This window comes from Mytilus galloprovincialis, chromosome 3 (genome assembly GCF_965363235.1).
Source record: "Mytilus galloprovincialis chromosome 3, xbMytGall1.hap1.1, whole genome shotgun sequence".
NCBI lineage: Eukaryota > Metazoa > Mollusca > Bivalvia > Mytilida > Mytilidae > Mytilus > Mytilus galloprovincialis.
The window spans coordinates 41412086-41419459 of record NC_134840.1 but is presented as its reverse complement, the minus strand read 5'-3'; the positions used below and the strand labels follow the sequence as shown (position 1 = coordinate 41419459).

The window sequence follows — 7374 nt, the reverse complement described above, 5'->3', positions numbered from 1 at the left end:
TAGTGATTAATGTGTGTCACACTTAAACATTGACAATGATTGAGGTAATAAAACCGAGAAAATAAATCCTTTGACATTCACTTTAAATTTTATGGTTAAAGGCAATCGGCCTGACTGTCTCTTGGTTGTCAGTAGAAACATTTGGGCAACAAAATCAATCAAAAATTTCTGAACAATCTATGAAGGACCAAATGATATTAAACTTTGTCCTTGGTAGATTGATACATTTATGATCCTTTTGAAGATCACTTTTAGTGATCTTTTATGATCGAGAGTTTTGCATTCTCCCAAAAATGTATCACATTCCCATTAAGATTTTTACATGGTCTTTGTACATGTATATCCCATACATGACGATGTAATCCGATATTTTTTTTTGGAAGAATAGTTGTAAGGTTTCTTTGATTTACCCAGTCTTTATACATTCAGAATGATTCTGTGCAGACTAATGAACCTAACCGTTTCAAAAATGTTTCTTTAAAGAATTTTTCAAGGAAATGAAAATGCTTCAAAGTTCTTCTGTAAAGAATAAATTGACATATTGATAAAATAAAATAGAAAAGGGAAAAGATGAATGTGTCAAATAGACAACAACAGTACAAACCTGATCAAAGAGCAGAAAACAGCCCAAGGCAATCAATGGCACAGCAACACAGTTAAAAAAATACACACATGGAGAGGGGAGAAAGGGAGGGGGTTAGGCTGGCCCTTAAACAATACTGTATACTACTTCTTTAATTTTGTTTTGTTTTAAGACATTGGGAATTTTTATGAGCTCTTTGTTAAAAACAAAACATTAATTATTTAATAATATATATTTATACCTTTGATATTTAAATTGATTTTTAAAAGGTTGTAGCTGTCATATTAATCTATTTGTACCACAGTATAAGGGTCATAACCTTGATGGTGTATTATAAAATATGATATTATATTTTTATGATAGAGTATAGTAAACTGATGTAAGTATTTATAAATACACTAACTCTGTAATGTATGTAACACAATAAGAATGACCAAGATTGGTGTAGATTATATTTTTTATTTTTTATTTTGCTTATACATGTATGTTTCATAAATCCTTAAAAAATTGTGTTCCATGATCAACTTACATCTCCAGATTTTGCATGAGTAGATCAGGCAAAAAAATATTTTTATCAGTAAATCCTTTGTGAATTTTTTCACAGCTTTTGCTTCCCATTTTTATTTTTATTTATATTTATTTTCACAGATTCTTTTTTCTTCTCATTTCCTCTTGCAAGATTAAGAAAATTTATGATTTAAAAATAACACTTCTTCTCAAGCCACCCTGAAAAGTTCTTTGTTTGATGTTGCCTACCCATGCCTTATATGGTAAATGGTAGGTAGGTAGAGTGTTTGGCATACAACACATTAAAGTAAAAATAGTTTTAGACAAGAAAACAATGTTAGCATGGTAAGAGCAGAATCTTTTTTTTTTTTATGAATGAAAACATAGGTAGGCAATATCAAACAATATGACATCTTTATTTTAGCCTCATGTATATCCAGCACAGTAAAATATTCATGCATGAACTTCATTTTGCTATAGACATGTATAGTATTTTCTTATACTTTTAACAGTATTTAATTTGTTAAAAAGGGATAAGGAGATACTTCAAATGTTATAATTTTTTTTAACAGAAAATATAGTGGAAAAACACAAAATAAATATTACTTTAAACTGTTTGTTGGTTGCTGTAAAGATGACTGTAATATCTTGGATATTTATTTTGCCAGACATCATTTTGTTGAATGTTGTCTTTAATTCTGTCCAAATTATATACCAATAACCTGCTTAAAGTTGACATTACTTTTATAACTTAATTTATTACAATAATAGGCCTAGCTTTCTATCCAGTTTTGATTTTCAATAGCACAGCTTTTATGGTTTTGGAGTAAGGTACAATAAAGTATGAATATCTTAAAGATATGCTTAATATTTTAGTAAATCAAACCTTTTGGTACATTGTAACTTAATCTTCCTTTTGGTTTAACAAAATGAAAATCAAAATACCTCATTGGAAACCCATGGCCATAGATATCAGATATTTTGGAAGTTGTTAATCAATCTCGATCTAGCTGTAGGATTTAAAAACATATATTTCCCGTAATGGATTAGATCCTCAAACAATGATTTGAGAGAATGATATAAAAGGATTAGTTTCTGATTCAACTGTCCATTCACTGTCTATTCAGAAAGTAGATGAGACTCATTTTAAGAATGTAATTGATTTATAATTATCTATTTTAGATATGATTGTTCAGAAGTTGAAGATTTGGTTTGGTCAGTTTATACAGATGGGAGAACACATTCTTTTTATAGATATCTACAGCTAGGACAGGTACAACTACATCATATTGAATATACATCTTTTCTTTTGTCAAGTTCCCCTTTCAAAAGTCTAGATGCTCTGACATTGTATGTTTGTCAGGATAGAATGTTAAAACTTTTGAAATAATTCACTAGTTTTATTGTTGTCAACAATGATTTTTATTATAGTTGATTAGATACATAATGTTTTAAAGTCATGTAGAATTATCAATACATATTAAATAGTCTTGCTAAAGTGCTACTTGTTGACTTCATCTTGACATACTGTGGATTCATTATTATTTGTTGGATACCAATTTAAGTGGGTTTCATGGGTACAGTTGAACTTGAATTCAAATGTTCAACAAATTACAAATTTTCTATAGGCTTTGTATGCTGAGATTGGCAAAACCACGATTCTAATATGATTTGCTTCTTTTTTATGAATAAACCCATGCTCTAAATCCAATAATTTTTTTTTTGCACGTGCATATATTGTCTACTGCAGAATAATAAACTTTATCAAATTGGCATGCATTTAATATATTTTATTAACTTAAAACACTTCCAAACTCATAAATGATGCAAATGTTGTTACTTTTTCATTTATTATGACTTTAATGTGTTGCATTCCGAAATTGACATACTTGACCTTAATAGAGGGTGGTAAAGGGTTATTTTCGTGCAACGTGATCGCCGTTTTTTATTTCACGTTCAACGTGTTTTTACTTTTTTATTTGAGGTTCAGTCGTGCAAGACAGGTGCCTCGTTCAACGTGTTCTGCTTATTTAATTTTACGTGCATCGTGATTTTCAAAGTCTTATTTTGTGTGCTTGGTATTTTTCAAATAAAATTCAAACACTTGACAGGGATTGACAAAAAATACTTTTTAAAAACCGTAAACCAATTATATCATAAATTTGTATACTAAATCGGGAATATCAAGTAAAACAAAGAGTTAATATACACAAGAAGACAGTGATTCAGTCACAAAAGGTTCACATAAAGTATTTATTTTTCGTGCAACGTTCATTACAGAAATTATTTCACGTTCAACGTGAAATTATGTCTTATTTCACGTTTTTTTCGTGCAAGTACCCCCCCTTTACCACCCTCTTAATACGACAACCGTTCATGCTGGCTGTTCAAAACTCCTCCCTCTGAAAAATCACAGTACCAGCCATTTGCTTCTTTACAAAGAAAAAAAGGAGGTTCATGGAAGAGCCTACACAATCGCTTTACATTTATACACATCGTACATAGAAATTACCTTAATTGTCCTAATCAGAATCAAAATAATTGATGCAAGCTATACTTTATTGTTAACATGGGTAGGCATTATATTCGTGTTATTTTATGCCTAGCCATGTTAAAACTACAATAAAGTATAGCTTTCATCAATTATTTCTTAAATCAAATATCCATGAAAATGCAAGTTTTTCTCAATCCATAAAAAATTGATCCCCACGAAAATAAATGAATCCGCAGAATGTAAGTTTTGGGGTTTTTAGTCCTCATTGAATGAAGACCGTTGTGAAGGCAATGTTACTATAAAGAACAGCAATAAATGAAATTGTCATTAACTAATAACTGGGATAGTTATCTCATGTACCTTTCAGTACCACATATCTTTTTTGTCTAAATGTGTAAAGAATCTGATCACTACAGAACAATTGTTGCATTGCCATTGCAGTTTTATGTCGCTCCTACCAAAGTAGGTTGTTGCCTCCATCTGTCCAGTATATATTGTAGGTTGAAGTCTTGGTTTGAAATATATATCCATGAAGTTGTGGTCACATCAACTTGAAACATAGTACATGAACATGTTCATAATTTTCATTGTTTGTTTGTTACAGGCTTGTAGTTGGATAACACTGGCAATATTGGCTGTCCATATTGTTTTCCATTTCAAGAAAGGAATGCAGTTATTGCCAAGTAGAAATGACAATATTAGTGAGACTGAGAGTATTATCTCTGATGATGAATGTGATGCTGTGTATCAAAATCATGATATTAATGATGAAACAGGTTCAGTCCGATTTCACCACACGAGTAGCAAGAATAAAAGCTTTAAGAGAAGTGATGAGTCATTCCTTCTACCTCTTTGATAATGTTTATCAACTTGTATGTATTATATAAGAATGTGATAATTGCATAAATACTATTTATTATTTTTAACGTGTATCTACAAATTAAGAGCAGAATTAATGTGTACACATGCTTTTATGCTTTGTTTCCATGCCCAATGGATTCACATCATTACAAAAAACTCTGGATTTGTTAGATTTATTAAGTCCCCTTGAAGTCAAGTTTACATAAAAAATAGAGTTCCTGGTTCATCCCTGCAATATGGTCTGTAAATTAAGATACTTTACATTCATTAGATATATTGTAGAAGAATATTTCCTTTATTTATAATGTTGCATTAGAAAATTCTGAGATAGTTTTTCAACTGTTTTTTTCAAGGTTTAAGTACTTAGTTGATTACTTCCCCCTGTTACTTTAATTATACAAAAGTAAACTGCTTGAAGTATTGCAAGAAATAGGATCATCTTAATTTGTGGAGATAGTAAAATGTTCAATATCTAAGTTAAAATTATTACATCTTGCATAAATTTTATGATTAAATGAAATTAATTAAAATGCTCATATTGACCTTTGAAATACATTTTCTATTGTATTGCTGCAATAAACTTGTAATAATTTCATAACAACAACTCACCTTGCTCAAACAGTTGTGCATTTGTCATATCTAGGTTAACATTATATTCCTCAGCCATTTTTAACAGGTATATAATAATGGCATAGGTTAATTTTGTTCTCAAATATCAGCCTTTTCACAATGTTTCTAATATTATTCAAAGACACACATTCCTTAAAATTGCTGAAATGAATTTGCATAATACTAACTTTCCATAAGACATTTTTCAAATCAATTTTAGTTTTGCTCTGTAAAGGTCAATCAGTTTGATCCATAATACATTTTATAGCCTGGAATGTTGTCTTCCTTACAATGATCATAACCTTTGTTACCCTCAAGGTTGGAAGGTAACCATATTGTTGGTTAGCTTAATGTAGTTTAAATAAACAATATTAAGTTTATGTATGTAAATGTGATATTCTAAATAATTTATTACCATGATATTTGGTGCAATGGGTATAATACAATATTTTCATTATCTCTTGTGGGATTTAAAATTTATTTAATTCATGGTAGAAGATTTTTAAAAATATCTTGAAGCTTACTTTATTTTTATTTTTAGCCCATCCCTGTTCATGTTGAGCTCACCAGACCAGTTTGAGTTTCTAAGATTTTTACATAATTTGTGGTGACAATAACTTGAAACTTAGAAAACCTATTCATTATTTATTTGCCAGTTTAGGTTTGGACCCTGATTTCGCCCTTTACTGGAAATTGAAATATGACTGTGTAAGTGGGGTGTCTCATGCATGTAAATCAGTAATTAATAATTTCAGATCATTTACATTTTAATCTAATTGAGCTTTAATCTAATTGAGCTTCATATGACTTAGATAGATATTCTAGCTTACAAGTGCATCTTTTCTGTAAGAGGTTTTTAAGATTGTCCCCTTTTATTGTAAATAAATTAGAAAGTATGAATTGATCTCAGTGATTGTTTTTAAAAATCATTTTAATTTTTATTATTTTTTTATTATAATTTATCATAAATCAAAATCATGAGTTAATTGGTAAATAAAGCTTAAATGATTCTTGAAATAATTAATGGAGATGAAACGCATGTCTGGCGTACTAAATTATAATCCTGGTACCTTTGATAACTATTAAGAAATAGAAATGTAATCTTTGTGATATTATATGGGTCTTTAAAAAAAATGTAAAATTTTGTGTACACCAATGCTAAAATTTTTATTTCTAATGGAAATTTCAGTTGTAATGGTTTAAATAAAAGCTGGTCGGATCTATAATTCAGAACATTGATAATAAACACGATTCACATCTATTTTGGTAAGATTAAAATGTATTTAAGCCCGGTTTTGAGGGTATTTGTGTGCGTACAGTGTGCGTACAGTGTCAGAAAAACACATTTCAAATGATTTTTTTCCCATTTTCTGATCACCTTGATATCTGCAAAAGGGACTTTTTAAGAACATTATTTATTTTAAAAATCGTAGCTTCTTAATCATTGTATGTAACGTATTATCTACAAACTAAATTCAATCAGCGTACGGGAGGTTAATGTCCATCTTGTTACCGCAACTTAAATCAGCCGTGATATTGTTCTACCTATGAATATTGAATCAGTCAATGTTGATTCCAAAAGTGCAAAGTTACCTTTACATTTAAAACACCACGTTTCTTGTACGACAGTGTAGAGAAAAGAAATTTTAAGACATTTAGTAAAGAAAAATAGAGGGTACTTTTTTTCATGTCTATGCTGTTACCAACAATTTTGATTAATTACACCAACAGTATACGTGTAAAAAGTGCAATAATGTGTTGGAAATCAAATTCACAACAGAAAACCATAATCACTTCACCAAAGGGAGTAGTTATTTCACAACAGCATTCAAAAATGAAGAAATTTGTCTATCGTGTTACTATGGTTATACATTAAGTAACTTTTAATAAATTTTTCAATTTCAAAATTCGACAGTTTTTGAAAATGACCCATATATATATTAGTATATGATTAATGGAAATACTCTATTTTGTTATAAGCTTCAGATTATATATTAGTTATATACATTATACTGCTAATAAACTTGTAAGTAATACTGGATTCTAATATGATGTCCTTCTTTAGCTTTGGGTACAAAGCCATGTTCTAATTGGAATAGAACATGGGCTGCACGTGATTGACGTCACAATTAAAACTGCAACGTCAGATGAATTTTGAACAAGGCCAGAGATCAAAATGGACATTTTTGTTGGTGTTGCTTGCTAGGAAATTAAATAAAAACATTATAAAAGTAAGTTTGAATGTTTCTGTTCTTTTTTTTTATTAATAAAAATGTTGATTTTTCAATAACGTTTTTGTTCATCATATCAAAATGGCGAC

The 7374-nt window shown here is 29.4% G+C and overlaps 1 long non-coding RNA gene across 1 annotated transcript; it reads left to right on the top strand.

Annotated features, from left to right (window-relative positions):
• The first annotated feature begins 944 nt into the window (after nucleotides 1-944).
• LOC143067946 (uncharacterized) lies at nucleotides 945-4229 on the top strand. The gene is made up of 3 exons (XR_012976073.1): nucleotides 945-962; nucleotides 2273-2363; nucleotides 4189-4229. It is a non-coding gene; the product is annotated as an uncharacterized LOC143067946 (long non-coding RNA).
• Nucleotides 4230-7374: the final 3145 nt, after the last annotated feature.